The following is a 17193-nucleotide window of genomic DNA, read 5'->3' as shown; positions in this document are numbered from 1 at the left end:
ATTCAAATAGTAAATATATCACTATAACTTATTAGTTACATGTAATTATTGTTTTTAAATAAAAACTTGTAGATGCATGTATCTACTTAAATAAATAAATAACTGTATACTAAGTCTAAATTTCATTTGAACATGTAATATATTAAATGACCATTTGATGGTGCGAGTGTGCTAAAAATGCATGTATACTAATAATAACAAATGTTTGTTTTGGTTTCGTACGCACGGTACGTCCGGCTACGTAAGCGTAAGCGCCATTTTTAAAGTTCACTCTCGAAAAGCTTATCCCGCGGTCGCGTCTCCGTTAGTTCGGTCTTCGTTTTTTCGTATTTGTTCGTGTTTTCACTACTTTTTCTTGCATTTTTCATTGGATCGACTGGGTCTACTTGGATGCTTCCTGGATTCTTGGATTTACGGATTTTTTCCTTGGTGCTTGGATATGTTTTTTTCCTGTTGGTCTGGATTTTCCCCTTGGACGCATCACCTTTTTCTGTTCATTGGAATTTCGTTTTTTTCGGTTGGCTTTTTCGTGGTTCAATTATATGGTATGCAGCTTTACACCAGGATTTGCGGGATTTTCTTGGAGTCTTCACCTATTTCACCGTGGAATCGTGATGACCATTAACTGTAAGTGCTTTTCAACATTTTAAATTAAATGCCAGTGAATCTAAATAGATTTCCTTGTTTTCCATGTTGAATTCGTGTACTATTTGCATTAATTTACTGTCATAATCTCTGTATTTTTTTCGTTTTGGTGCCTGGTTTGCCAATGATATTGTTTGTGAAATACGTAATTCCTGGTGCTGTTCTTCTAATTTTAAATCCTTTAAAAAATGCCATAAATTCGGATGCTGTGTGTTGAAATTTTTATTTATGCGCCTATGCCAGCCTTCTAATGCGTTATTTGTTCTCGGTGTGTTTTCCATGGTAGCCTTGTGGCAGTTCCACAATTCTATTGGGTATTTTGGTCTGCGTCTGTTTCCACTTCTCGTTAATTGGCCTATCCAGGTGTTCTCAAAGTAGTCCAGTACATTTGTACACTCCTCCTCATGATTTTTATAGTATTGACTTTCTATTAAATGTTCGTAAAAAGCAATGACATGATTTTCTGGTACAAAAGCTAAGGCAAAACGTTTCTTAATGTTAAATTGAAAGCAACTGTCCTCTGTATATTTTGATCCCAAACCTAATTTTTGTATCTTTCTCCAAACACTCTGTGTAAAATGAAAAAAACATCCCTTTACTTTAGTTTCTCTGTACACGGTAGAAAATCCCTTGATCTGAGCTGTTTCGTAATCCATGATTATTGTCTCTGGTTTCGATTCTGGTGCTGTTTCCTTAATTTTAGTGTACACGATTTTGTATGTTTCCTCTGTTTTTTTTGGCATCAAAAAATATACTAGCGGTATTATTTTGTCATTTATTGTCCCATGTACTGTGTAAAATTGAAAAAACGGGTGAGGGCATACTTTAAATGTTGCGTCACTGTGCCATTGTTTGCTTCGACTCAGATGCTCAAAGTTATTTGCGGTAGAGAATACCAAGATTTTGTCAGTGTTCACTGCAAGTGTGCCATGGTAAAAAATCTCTCCTCTTGCAGTTACCTTAAAAATATCCGGAATTGTTATAATTTCAAAGGACATTGGTGGTGGTGGCAGGTTTTCATTCGCATGTTTTGTTCGGTTAATTGTGCGCTGCATTAATTTTTCAGCCGGCAACTGAGCTGTTGTATGGATCGGTAACTGTCCACAAACTTCTCTTAGCACAGATCCGCTAGCTTCCCCCTGATGTTCATTTGCTTTTCTTTTCAGTTCCGCCAAGGTTTTCCTGATGATTATATTAGTCTAATCAGGCATATGATTGTGTTCTTGGTTCCCTTGTACGTCTGATCCGACTGTTATTGCGCGTGCTGTACACTTATTTTTTGTATATTCCGCGCAGCGCCAGTAAATCCGTTCTTTTCTCTGTAGTTCTTTATAGAACACGTAACCATTTAAAATTAACTGCTTTCCGCCTTTTTGACTGCTTATGAATTCCACTTTGTCTTCCATTATATCACCTGAAACGATACATACAATTATTTTTTATGGTATTTTATACTATGTGTTTTATAGTACATTGTATTTTCTTTTAATGTTCGTGTGTCTTACCTGTTTTGATTATGAATGAATTGTAATCTATTGCCTGAAGTACGCTCTCACGAGATGTTCTGTCAGGTAATGACGGTTTTCCACAGCCGTTACTGGTTTCCTGCTACCAAAAGAAGGTGCTTTACTCAGGAATGTCACCTATTGTGTTAACCATTTCGTAACCTACTTTTCTCTAGTGTGTTAGACGAGTGGGTGATCACGGGCGAGGGGGAGGGGAGGGGGTGTTGGGATGGTTTGTGATGTAGGGTGAGGTTGGAGGGTTGGGGGGTTGGGGGGGACCCCCCCCAATAATAAACGGTATTTTTGTTATGTTTATTTATTTCGTGTTATTGCTTACGTTAATTGATCATTTTTTTCGACATTTTTTTTCCGGAAAATTGACTTTCTCCATTATATGCATAGGATGTCGACATTATTGTTTTCGACATTTTTTTTCGACATTTTTGTTTGTCGACATTTTTTTTTCGACATTATGACCATAAACCGATCCACAGAAGTCACATCTTCCACAACTCCACAGCTTGCCATTCAATCAAATTACTACATTACAGACCCAGCAGAGAAACTCACTACAGCAGCTGACGTGGTGAGTACATCCTAGTAGTATATCCTTGTTTGCTGCTTGTTGAGTTGAGGTGTTACTGTTGCTTATTTGAGAATGTTGCTTGTTTATGTGCACCATCTGATATCTGCAGCCTTTTAAACCATACAATTCCTAATGATCCAACCTCTAGTCTGTACTGCTGCACTCTATCCAGAGATTACATATTAGTGTGACTGTATCATGGACTGTCCAATAAGTGAGAAGGCTTCTAAGATGATACACATAAGAACAAGGCAGAATCTGAAATTAATTTCTTTACTTTAGGAAATGGATATTAGGAAGTACTTTGGCAGTGAAGGTGCAGCAGCAGAAGCAACAGCATCTTCATCATCCACATCCAATGAGTCTCAACAGCACCAAGACGAATCTGAGACTGCAGAAGAGAATATTCAGGTTGATGATTATTCGCAACATGCTCAGGAAGGCTCAAGTACCGACACATGTCAGAGTACAGTTCCAGAAAGATTAAGTGGTGGACCTATTGCTTTCAGTAGATTTAGTGAGGCAACAGATCTAGGAGATATTGATAAGGGCCCAGCACAAATCAAATTAGTTGAATATCCTTATGATATTTTTGGTTTACAAAAACGTTCATTTCAGTATAATTGGTTTTTAAAATACTCTTGGCTGGGATATTCTGTCAAAGGAAATGCCTCTTTTTGTTTTGCTTGTAGACATTTCTTGTCAAAACATGACCGGTTAAATGTAGATTCATTGTGTACTAGTAGATATAAAAACTGGAAATGTGCATTAGATTCATATAAAGACCATGAAATGACAGCAGTACACAAATCAAGTATCTTGGCATGGGCAGTGCACAAGGATGCTCTTCTGCATGGCAATTTAGTCCACCATATGCAAACAGGCAGTGAACTTCAAATCAGAGAAAGGCGAGAATATCTTCTCCGTATTGTGGCAGTAATAAAGCTCCTTAGTAAACAAGGAATTTCATTTAGGGGGCATGATGAGTCAGAGGATAGCAAGAACAAGGGACATTTCACAGAATTCTTGAATGTACTTTCAAAGTTTGACCCTTTTCTTAAAAAGTATATACCTCCTGACAATGGTACCTACACTTCCCCATCATCTCAATATTAAATCATCCGGTGCTGCTCTGAGGAAGCTACCCATAAAATAGTAAATGAGCTGCAAGCTTCTAGCATGAATGCAATAATGGCAGACGAGGCAAGAGATCATCACAAAGAGCAATTGGCAATCTGTGTTCGCTATGTTTTACCAATAAGTGGTGAAATTAAAGAGCATTTTCTAGGTTTCAGGGAATTGGTAGATTTTAATGCAGATGCTATCACAGAGTCTTTACAAGAATGCTTAAAAGAACATGGGGTAGATAGTATATTATGTGTTGCTCAAACGTACGATGGCGCAGCTGTTATGAGTGGAGTATGTGATGGTGTGCAGGCAAAGTTTAAGAAATACCCTCCAGAAGCTATTTATGTTCATTGTTATGTCCATGAACTTAACCTTGTGCTATGTCACACCTGCAAAGCAATAAAGGAAGCCGAAGATTTCTTCAGTACAATGAAAAATCTATATACATTTTTCAGTAGTTCACTTATCCATCACCATAAATTTAAAGAAGTTCAAAACACTTTGGGACTAAAACAAGGTGAGCTTGTCCAGCTTTCATCAATGACATTTGTGATGCCATCTTTGATGTCATGGATGTTAGTCCTTGCAGTGCACAGTGGTAGTGCGAGTTATGGTTGCTTAGCTTACCATAACTGGCTAATTTCTGGGGTTTTGTGGTTTTACCGGTAACCATAATGTCCCTGTAACAATGTTTTTCCATTGAATTTCATAGGTTTTTGCCAGTGCAACTTAACCATAACATCCCTTTAACTATGTTTTTCGTTAGTGAATTTCATAGATTTTTCTTAGAGCACTATAAACATAACGTTGCTTTAGCATAGTGTATTTAACAATGATGCTGTTTGTAGTATCACACCTTCATCATAACGTCCCTTTAGCAATATTTTTTGTCGCTGATTATGATATAAAGCTCCTTTCAGAGTGTCACAATGCAAGTGCCAATGAAGGGAGGTAGTGCGACATGCATCGTATAACCGCTACACAATTGTATGCTAAATGGAAGGAACGGTGATACTGTGGAAAACATTGCAGTGGAAACAAGTAGAAATGTGTGGCTGTTGAAACAGATGGTTCTGCATGGTGCAGTGCGTTTTGAAGAGCGCAAGTGCGCAACAGCAACCACAAACATTATTCCTATACTTCCAAAAAGGGCATCAAGGCAATGTGTGTAGAGGGCGTAGAATTCAGAAGTGCAGTAATATCAACAGGAACGCTATTTTTGGGGAAACCTGTACGTGCTGTGAAACAATAGATTCCCATTTTTACAGTACCACAATGGCACAAGCTGTAAAAAGACACAAATACACCTCTCCACAATGTACTGCAATTTCGCAATTTCCGGACCCAATAAAAAATAACGTGCCTAAATGGGTGTCTGCATAATGGGATACACAATTATGCAGAAGATCAGAAACAGAAGCGTTAACTGGCCTACTGCCTCCCTCAGCACAAACAGCACAGACAAATCGTGTTACATGGTGTTCATTTGTCCCTCCACAGTCAACAACAATAATATCATCGTGATTGAGTGTCACCAAAGTCTCACACAGACAAACCAAAAGCAATCACTCCAGTGTAGCTGCCCCATACGCGCACAAACCCACATGATACACTCCACACATAAATCCCACCGGACTCTGTTTTCCATTCACTGTCAAGTTATGTATGTGCAATTCACCCACAAAGCATACACTGTGGCTCGTACAACACACAGGCATAAGGTCACCCTCTGCATTTAGGTCGACAAATATACCGTATACCACAGTCTGTGTGTGCACCCCACACCCAGAAAGCTTATTGCACAATCTCGTGTCCTCCACAGTCCCAAATATAAGGTGGCCATGTGCAAAAGGGGTGTATGTTACACATACAACCCTGCAACTGTCACGAGTTGCGCTGACTTTTCCAGGTGTGTGCGCACGGGAATAGGGGAATAAATGTCAACCAGGGTAGTCCTTTGTCCTTTGTAGTGGTGGCTCTTAAAAAAGCAATTTTTTCTATTTTCTAGAACAACTTCCACAGTAATAACTCTTTTTCTGGGCTTTTATCATTGTTTTTATTTGTTGCACTGTGCCACACATTCTTACAATACCGTCTTCAGTGCAGCCTATAGATTGGAAAGCCAAATGACATTGCCACTGGACAACAATGAAATGCCATTTCCATTCAGAAGGAGCACATATCGATCACCAATGTTGTCGTTGTCACAGGAGTACACCCCAGCAGCATGCAAAAAGTTACACAGGCTTCTGTTGATAAGACGCCTTGCCACCTCTGGCTGCCGACAACATTAATTGCGATAATTATATAGTGGACGTGGTGGTATACATGAGAAAAGCAGCTTTGCAGTGGCAAAAATGTGCTGCACTTTTTTCATCATCTTTTTGAGTTGTCGGTACACATTGCACAAGCTATGGAACCCAAAAGCAGTGCTCCAAAGTACACTGCCACAATGTGTACAGTACCTAATCGGGCCACTCGTTGACATTCTGCAAGCAAATGGCCAAAAGCACGGACAGCGACACCGCACCACAAAGTCTCCACTTCGTCCAAATTCAAATTGTCATTAAGGCCTCTTTCCACTGCATATTGGAGCAGATCTAGCACAAAGCGATCACCCACTATGAAAACTCTACATCTGGGCATCTCTGCCAGCCTCACTACAAACAGTAATGAAACAAAATATGGCTGCCCTTTCCTGTGACACAAACTCTAACCACCTGATTGGACAATTGCAACAATCACATTTCCATTGGCCATCATGTTCAAAAGTGCAGAATGTAGCACATGCTACATATGGCCGCCCTTTCCGGTGATGCACACTCTAACCACCTGATTGGACAATTGCAACAATCGCATTTCCATTGGCCAGCATGTTCAAAAGAGCAGAATGTAGCACGTGCGCCGCGCAATATATCATAATGGCCGTGCCCCAGTATATCATGACTAGTCCTTCTTCCCTTTCCACTATCCTCTTCCCACCACGCCCTTATTAGGTGTTGATAAGTACTCACACACGTATCCACCAATGCCCTCCAAGACTTCAGCATCTTATAATGTCAGTTCTCCACAAGACTTCATATGTACCGTTACATAATCAGCCTGCACGTGTGCTGTTATTGGAAAGAACGTTCAGTGAAAAGTTCAGTGAAACATTGCATGAGTTATACATGCACATTCATCCACATAAGCACCCATCACCACAAAAGAAAGGTATGAACAGTTGTTTTGCAGTATAGTCACAACTCTGTTATAAGTGCCTCTGCGCACGAGATCTGCCTCTAAGCGTCCACTACGTATTTAAAAGCATACTGATGTTCTTCCCATCTCCTTCCATTAAGTGGCAATTTGTTCGTATGTGCTTGCAACATTTTCATTTACCCATGTCATACACTATATTAGCGAAACAGAACTCTATTCCGCCAATGCTACGAAAATTGTTCCCCACTAACCCACTTACTACATAACTCGTAAAAAGTAGGCACTAAAGCCATCACTAAATGTATATTAGCAACCTACAGTCACTTTCCAAAAGGTCAGTGTCTACACGGCTGTGGTGGCTTGTACGCTGCACTGTTGCCACAGGCTCTTTTTAAATCTCCCAGCATCCACTCTGTGCCCTCAGCAACTCATCCTTAATAGGAGTGCACAACATGTCCTTGGCTTGAACAGCAGGGATTGTATCTCTGCCGGACTGAAATGTCTGAAATACCTCACAGTGGCTGTGAACAATAAACTTGCACTGTCACTTCCTAAATATCTGCTTGCTCCAGCTCTTCCTTCATCCGCCTCGTACTCCCTCAGGGCCAGTTGCTGCTACACGCAAACCACATGTTGGTAGATGTGGTTCTTCTGCTGCGGCCTCCCTGTGGAACATGCTCTCTGTCTCCCTGGACCTTGAGGAGAAGCATCATAGGGTCTAAAAGCACCTGAAAACCTTTCCATGTGCTTCTTCTTTTTTCCATCCTCTCCCCTACTCACTTCCTGGCTAAAAGGTATTGTGCACTGCTTTCCTACCCATCCTATATTCTGTGCATAAGGCCACCTCCCTCCCTACAGTTCCACCCCTGCACTGGCTTTCTACTAACCCCCGCACTTGGGGACTATTTTCTAAAACCCTAACAGTGCAGCCACCACTTCATGTCTATACGGATCCTTGCAGTTGCCAGCACCGGCCGTAGTTGCATACATTTATATTTTTTATTGTTCCCATGTACTGCACTTTGCCCTCCCCCTTTCCATTCACTTGCACACTCTCAATGTCAGCTGGCCTAGAGGAATCAATGTCTGTGTGTGGCCTCCGTTCCGCCTCTCTTTCCTCGGCGCGCCTTCACACACTTGTAGGTGCGATACAAATGGCACAAAATACCATAACACATTATATCATATAATGCACACACTGCATTATTAACAACATGACGCCTGCCACGTACCTTGTAAACTTCTGAATATGGTCTTCCCACTGTAATGCATCTGCTCCAAATGTCGGAAGAGTTAACCCACAAAAGCAGCAGGGAATCTATATTAGCAACGTTAAGCAAGTTTGTGCAGTGCATGCATACAAACAGGATGCATGCCCCTTACCTTTCACACTTTCACCATCGCCTCCTACATTTATCGGTACAAACAAACCTTCTGTCACAGCACAGTGTTTATGTTCACACCACAACCAGCCACCACATTGCCCAATGGCATAGGTGCCATCCTAAAAACAGCCGGATGTGGATCCGATGTGCATCCAAAGTGCCATCCAAAGTGGCTGTTGGGCTGTGCGTGTTGCTGGTCCCTGCTTCTGCTGCCCTGCTGACTGGGTCAATTCGCCGTCTGTAAGGAGAAGCAACTTCTTTGTCTCCCTTGCCGCAACACGGCCACTGACTTTTTCGCGGTCTACATGTACCAAGATTCAAGTAATTGAACTTTTGCTGGACTTAGCACTCTTTCTTTGTGACTTTGTTATTTCTTTGTGACCCACAGTCTTCCCGCGGTTCACTGTGCCAGAACAACTTCTTTTTGGCCCTTACTCGAGTTTGTTTCTCTTTGCAGCTCTCTCTGTGACTCCACCCACCAGCCCGCCCTTCTACTCACATCACTTCCTATATTTAGTAAGGTGCGCGCGCATCGTGCATACGCATCCGAAGTGCCATCCAAAGTGGCTGTTGGGCTTTTAGGCTGCTGGGGTGCTGGTGAGCAGAGAGCTTTTCTATCTAAACTGTTATCCAGACACAGGTAAATTAGAAGTAAACCTTAGTCATTCTTGTGTCTGGCAGTTACTGAGCTATTCATTAGGTGTTTCAATTTTTAAATGACAAGCATAGCAACTTTTTATTTGCAGCTTCTATTCATGTCATATGAATAGTGCTCCCATTATTCAGGATTGTGATTTGCAGTTGTGTGCTCAATACTATTACACCTACGATTGTCAATGGTCTGCGTAGTGGAAGAAAATTGACAATGGGTAAAACTAAATCTTCCGAAACTGAGAGCTCTGCCCTATCCCCCACAACTGATATGGTGGGCAATTACTCCACTCCTGTAGAGGGAAGAGGAGTGAACAAAATGAACAAGTTAGTTCCCATCCTACCAATAGAAGAAGGGGCTCCAAGCAGGGCAGAGGAGTCTGCTAATCTGGAACTTGCGAAATGAGAGAAGTCGGATGATGACCCTGCTACGACCAATTCAGAGGTGGTGAATAATTCCTCAATACTTGTTACTATGGCAGAGGCTCCCTTCCCACATCCCTCAGATAGGGTCCATAATGACCTTCGAGCACAGCCTAGAGCTCCTCCACAAGGAGAAAGTACCCAGATCGAGGTCGAGCCTAATGATAATGTTTTACCATACGAGGCACATATTTCTCGTGACAATGAAACCTTGGGGTTCCCCAAAAAACCACAGAATCACCCACAAGTTATGGGCTTTCTATCTATAAAAGAGGCAAATAAAATCCCCCAAGAGGATGGGCAAACGATTGTGAGAAATTGGATGACAGTCTTGATAGAGATGAAATCAGAAAATAAATGGGAATGGAATGCTTTGATAACCATCTTGCTGATTTTTCAATGTTTGCTCCAGTAATTGAATCTGAATTAGGGAAGCAAATTAGACTCTCACATGAGCCTTCCACCCTTGTAACCCAAAGGAAATATGGAGTTGAATATGTTTTTCTTTTTAACAACCTTCCTAACTACTCACATACTGTGCCCTCTCGCTATATTCCACATAGAGAGGTTCAGGAAATTGGGAGTATCTTTAGCCCAAGAATTTCATCATCGGCTGCCCTAAATGTGCAAAATAATAATTCCCCCATCTCGGAAAAATCAATTAGACAGCATACCCAAGGTTCTAATAGTCTTGAATGCTCTATGGAGCCACAACTCCCTAGCTATGAGCCAAGAAATGATGATCTCGGTCCGACATTGGCCCCTATATCGGATGAGCACCAATATAGTTCAGACGCCTTTCCAGTAAGTACTCGGATTCTCAATCTGCTGGACAAGGGCCAGGAGAAAACTCATGGGGAAGTCAGACTGTTACAACTGCAGATGACAGAATTGTTTGACAAATTAAGCAGAATCAAGGGGCTGCTCTTTACCTGTGATGCGATTTCTGCATTCACGCAAAAGCGCGACGAGATGGCAGTGACCAACTCCATTGCTACTCAGACTAAATCCTTTTCTGAGGCAGTGACTGCAAGTCCTAACTTGATGCCGCGACCAGAGTTGGGTCCAGTCCTGTCTCTCCCGCAAATAGTGGCTTTGAATGCTACACAAATCGGAGAATTGACATCATTAGTCAAAGAGATGGTATCCATTCATGAGATCCAACCTACTTTAAATGAAGCAGGAGTTTCTGTCCCTCAGATTACCCATGGGAAGGTGCCATTCTGCTCTTACTGACCTTATTGATTTATCTGGAGACTCTATTGAGCTAAAGGGGATCCAAGAGACCCCTGTCCTAGATAGTTGCTCAGAGGAGGCTCCTATGATAGCCCTAACGCATAAACAAAAAAGAGCCATGGCTAGAGCAGAGAAACGTAAAGTATTTGATAAAAGAATGAAGGGTAAAGCTGAAAAAAATGAAAAAATCAAGCACTAGACAAAACTGATAAACACAATACACACATGAAAGATATATGTAATCTATCTGGTGGAGACACCATTATTGATTTGAATCAACTGAATGAAGAATCAAAAGCACTGCTTAACCTCTCAGAGCCAAATCAACAGGCTCATCCAATGAAAAAGCCTTCACTTGATTCAAAAGACCCATAAGGTACCAGGTGGGTATTAAATCCAACAAAGGGACTGCTCCATTTACTAAAGAAAAAGAAATTGAGATACCAGCTTCTGCCTCAGTGCTCGCAACTCCTAACTAAAAACAATCAGTACTATCATGTTTTTACCCTATGTTGGGTTTTAAGAAAACCGAGAAAGTAATCATCGGTACAGCATGTGACAAGCGTGTAAAAGCTCAAAACAATTCCACAAAAATTAAACTAAGTGGACAACAACTGTTGCCCTCTGACCGAATGCTCAAAACAGGTGATGTAGTAGCACCTCAGAGTTTGTGCCAACACGCTTTGCCTCCCCTTAAATGGCAAACAAGCTTAAATCTGCTACCCTGATGGGCTGGTAAACTGATCCAACTCGACATAGTAAAGCTTGGTTAAACCAAACCTTTTTGCTTACTATTCTACAGGATATGCCAGCCCCACGTATTATAAGATCTAATGATATCGACTGGGTAAAATTGGCTTCTGTAAATAATAACAGAATGATTTGCAAATGTATTTCTCCCTTTATAATGAAACTTATTTGGGAACAAAGGGAAGATCTTTCAATTGGTCTACTACCCTACCTGTTTACCTCAATTGAGAATGCTACAAGTTATGTGGAGACTCCCCTTCCTCCTGTTGAGGACACTTCAAACAAGACTGCGCATTGTGTTTCTTCTAAAATAAATGAGAACACAATTAAACAGTTCATGGCCTTTGTGTCAGCACTTAAGGGGTTGTCCTGGATGGATCCTCCTACAGAGCAATCTGGTCCTCAGTCGGACTCATTAGGAGACTCATAGCTCTGCTAATTTTCAAATCATTTCCTGGAATTCTTGTGGACTTAACAACTTTAAAACTTGGAGCAGGTTCAACAAACATCCAAAGCCCGATGTTATTTTTCTGCAAGAAAATATGTACCAAAAGCACTTTACTGTCGAGGGCTATTTTGCCTTCATTCAGGTGGCAAATCGGGTTCTCAAGGGGTTCTCAAGGAAGACCATCGGGTGGCCTAGCCATACTGATTAACACAGCTTGTAAATGTTCTTCTGAATTGGTGAGCAGTTCCGATGCACTATTGGCCATTCAATTGACTGCCGACGAGGATCCTTCCATTATTATTTTATTGATTTGCATCTATTGGAACAAATATACCTCTGCACTATCCTCTATTTTTGATGAATTGAACTTTTTATTAGAGAAAGCATTGTTTGCAAATGCGTTAGTGAGAATTATTGTCGGTGGTGACCTGAATTCCTTTTGCTATGAAGTTGCGTATCATTCGGAAGCCATTGTGAAAAAGCACTCAAAACTGTCCACGAAAAACGGGCAGAAATGGATAGATTTCTTTCTAGAATGGGACATGCAAACCCCTGCTATAATTCTAGAGCCCTACAATTACACTTAGACTAGGGGAGTCAGTAGTTCCCTGACTGATTTCTTTTTTTTCCCTCTGGGTTTTACCACTACTCTACTCCTGTGACCATTATAAATCCAGCACTGGGTGACCATGTGATTATTAAATTGGTGCTACAAATTCCATTTGCCCGTTTCTCTGAGGACACCGCTTTAACTCTGATTGAACCCGACCGCCAGTATCTGTCAGTGAGGTGGAACTCCACAGTCTGCAGCAAGCTTCTAAAATATATTGAACTGGATCATTAAATTATAACCAGTATAGGAGAAGGGGATCCTAGTCTGATGGATGCAGAAGCAAGGAACGGTTCGCAAATTCAAATTCATCTAAAAAGACTGGCAATTGATAGAAAAATGCAAGCCCAATCATATGTTAGCCATGCTCACTCTTTTAATTTAAGTCTAGCCGTTCTAAAAACAGAAAAAAATCACTTATTAGGCATTTATTAAGAACTAATCTCCATTCAGAAGAATTGATGGAACAAATAAGAAAAATTAAACAGACCTATAAAAATAAAATTATCTGGAAGAGAAGAGAATTTAATTATGTAGACAACCAAAAAATGATATATCATCTCCTAAAACATGACACTAGGCAAGTGTGGTCTCCTTGACTTCTAGTACTGTTACTGCGGTAGAATCTGTAATTCCTGCGGAGGTATGGGCATCCTATATTAAGGATAAATATCAGCTACCAGAGCAATTTGCTTCGCTCAAAGGTAGCGAACATAAGCTGGAACCAGGCATGCAATCCATATGGTCTATCACTGATATTGTTGAAGCTATAGGGAAATTAAAGAACTCAAAGGCTCCAGGACCTGACGGCCTGCCTCCGTGTGTATACAAATCTGATCCCTTACTTTGGGCTTAAATTTTACAAATATGTTTTGATTTGATTATTTACACTGGCATAGTACCACTTTCTTGGTGTTCAGCTCACACCATTCCGACAAAAAGGGACCCCTTGATTCCCCCACTAATTATCGTCCCATTGCACTCACTATGCCTCATCGAAAAAAAATCTTTATTGCTGCTGCATCAATTGCAATTACATATTGATCAACAGGCACCACTTTCACCTTGTCAGGTGGGTTTTTAGAAATACATTGGTTGCCCTTTGAACGCAAACATACTATCTCATCTTCAGGCCCAAAAATCAAAAACTGGGCCTGTTTAACTGGCCAGTTTAGATCTAACTGCGGCGTTTGACAGCGTGATCTGAGAGATTCTTTGGGCAAAAATTCTAAATATCAGCATTCCTCATTATTTAGTAGCCCTCACAGCACTTCTCCACCAAAACACCAACTACTGTGTTCGATTGAATCGCGAGGGGGCACTCACCAACCCCATTTCTACCAAAATGGGGGTTAAACAAGGGTGCAATATGGTGGCAGTACTATATAACCCATACCTCCTGGGTTTTGATGATTCATGGCAAACTGCAGTAGCTTTTCCAGCCAAACTAGGTTCCATCAGATTGGACTGGATGGGTTTTGCTGATGATCTTCTGTTTTTTGACAGAACCCCTTTCGGTCTGCAAAACAAATTAGATCTATTTGCAGAATTTGCAGAAGAACACAATCTTCTAGCAAATCCTGCTAAATCCCACATCTTAATTTTCCGTGATGGCAAACGAAAACCAACCCGTTTTGCTTGGTCAATAAATGGGATCAATATTGTGTATGCCTCCCTGATTCATTACTTGGGATATCCTCTTACAGATACTTATTTCTTGAGCATGTGGAAGACTTTCTTAAATCATAAAGTCAAAATTCTGACCTCACAGATTAAAATTATACTCCACAAAGATTGTATGTTTTCTTTGTTGCCTCTTATTCAATTTTACTTACTCAAAGTAGAACCTATTTTATTATATCCATTAGATATGTGCACCTTTGAGATAGATGAGTTTCTAGATGTCCTACATGGGAAATTATGGGAAAATGTCCTAGGGGTAGCACTTTCCATTCCTAATGCATTGTTATGCCATGAGATTAACCTGTTACCTCTTTCAGTAAAGCGAAACTGGAGAAGCCTAAATAACTATAATAAAATACTTGATCCTCCAAAAAATACATTATATGTGGAGCTTAATAACATTCTTGGCGACCCCAATATTCGTTCCCTGAACAAATTCACATTAAAACTCCAGTTCATTCTCAAAGAAATCAATGCCACTCCAAAGTCAATGAGTATGTGTCTGCCGAGCCAGAAGAGAAAATATCACAGATACCACTGGTGCATCATGCTAGACTGGATGGGGACCTATTCCTCCTTCTATGAATACAATCTCTTTCGGAGGAAATGGGGTGATAGACCAAAATATTTAATTAAATTCCCCTCATCAACTGCAAGAAAAACATACCTGCAGTTTAGGCTAAACCAATAACCTACCTATGCTAGAACTAAGTATTGGTATAGATGTCAGGGAACAGTGGGTTCAGGTATATGTTGTTTTTGTGAAACTTTAAAACATCTGGTGGCTTATTGTAATTTCTTCAAAGAACCCTGTGCTCACATTTTTGATTTGTGTTGTATGAACAAAACCCCCATTGCTAGAGAATCACTGTGGAAACGATGCATAGAGTGTTATAGCCAACGACATATCTTGAAACTAATTGAGCTACTTGTACTTATTGATGGTAAACTGTCTGAGGCACTATTGAGTGTATAATCAAATACATCATGACTAACAGCTTGCCCTCGTCAAAAGCCAATATTGCCTCTTTCCATCTTAGTGCCTAAATGAAAGGTTACATAGATAATCAAACTAAAAAGAAAAATTGTAAAATACAATGTATTAACGCTGTTTGTTTATTCCAGTCCTGTTTCAAGTTTCGACATTTGTTCTTTTTATTAGTTAGGTATCAATTATTACTTTTAGTATTGTAATGTTTTAGTGGAGTGATTTATGGAATGAGTTATTAGTATGTTTTTGTCTTATCTTTTATTGTATATATGTAGTGTAAAAATGAAATTTGATTTTGTAAAGGTTTGTACTTGATTAAACCAAAAACAATAAAACATGAAATTAAAAAAAAAAAACGGATGTGCCATGTCTAATCCTCAAAGTGCCGCGGAATCCGCAGCATTACCGTGCTAGAAACTGGACAACGATGAGAGGGTTCAGGGGGTGTATGGGTGTTTGCAGGGGTGGGGGGAGAATGTGAAACAGGGGTGGGGCTTGTGCATTCATAGTTTTTTTCCTTGTTTTTCTCTCTTTTGCTCACTGTCTGTTTGCTTCTGCTCCTCACATTTTTCTCGACTTAAGATGAACAGTTATCTTGTATTTCTACAGAATTCTCTGCAACGCTTCATGCAGAGTGGCAAACAGAACAGCATTGCCAATGAAGGTAAAAAAATGCCATTTCCTTGAAACCACTGGAAATCTGGTCGGTTACTAATGCTTTCATAGTCGGTGCAGAACATCCCAGCACTGCACATAAAGTTGCACATGCTTCTGTTTATCCAACATCTCCTGACCTCTGGCTGTGGACAATTTAAACCGGCATTCTCCCATTGTCCTTTTGGTGTCATCGATGAGAAAATCCCCTTTGCAGAAGGAAACATCTGCATCACAGCTGTCATCAACCTCTTTAAATAAGCTAGCAAACGAGAGCACGACATGTGCGCCAAATGTAGTCCTCCAGATGCACGACCACCACATCTACAGTACCAACAGAGGCCATTCATTTGCAAAGAAGATCCATGCACCCAAACTCCACTAATAAACTGTGCCCCAAAAAGCCTGCACTCCTTCCAAATGAAAGTCAGTATCGAAGCCTCTTTCCATGGCATACCTGTGCAGATCGTGCACAAAGGTATCATTGACTATAAGCACTCGCCATCTGTCCATCTCTGCCAACCTCACTGCATCAAACTTTAGGTGAATATGTCACCGCCCCTGCCGGTGAACCACACCCTCAAATCCTCATTGGACAATCCCCACAGTTCCATTATTGAAGCCTCCATGCTCAGAATGCCATGATGTGGCACGTGCGCTTTTCCAGCTACAGCAAGGGCTACGCCCCATTAAAGCAGACACAATACATCTTCTGTTTGCACTCGATTTTTCCAACGCTAACTTAGTGCAACCTATTGCCGAATATAAAATTTCAAAAGGCCTGCACCAATCACATACTGAACCTCGCCATTGCACACTATAATTTCTGTACACAACTCCATATTTCTAGTTAAAGACTCTGAGAGCACGTTCCCTTTCATTCCAAAGCCCCTCCACCAGAAACGTTTCCTACAGGATGCCCTATTTCAGCATCCACAATGATCCTGCGGCTCACCCAGCACACCTTGCGCCATTGACACAGCAGTCCACCCTCACCCACATCCAGCACAACACTATGAATCCATGCATGCAACCATGTGGGCAGCTAACATTGTGCACAAACGTAACATACGTAGCGGCACTGCAACCCAACTCCCTCAAACCATAAAACACCCATTAATGAAACAGGTCACAATTAGCAACATACCATAGGCTCTATCACCCCTACCCGCTGCCATTCACAAAGTATTGTGTCACTACCAGACTAACCACAACATTTTCACAACATTGGTCCTACTTCAACAAATCTGCACACAGCATTGTGAAGAACCCATACAAGCTACACTACAACCGTACC

Source organism: Ambystoma mexicanum, chromosome 11, assembly GCF_040938575.1.
Source record: "Ambystoma mexicanum isolate Mex_15411 chromosome 11, UKY_AmexF1_1, whole genome shotgun sequence".
Classification (NCBI taxonomy): Eukaryota; Metazoa; Chordata; class Amphibia; order Caudata; family Ambystomatidae; genus Ambystoma; species Ambystoma mexicanum.
The sequence above is the reverse complement of the archived record's forward strand: the minus strand, read 5'-3'. Positions refer to the sequence as shown.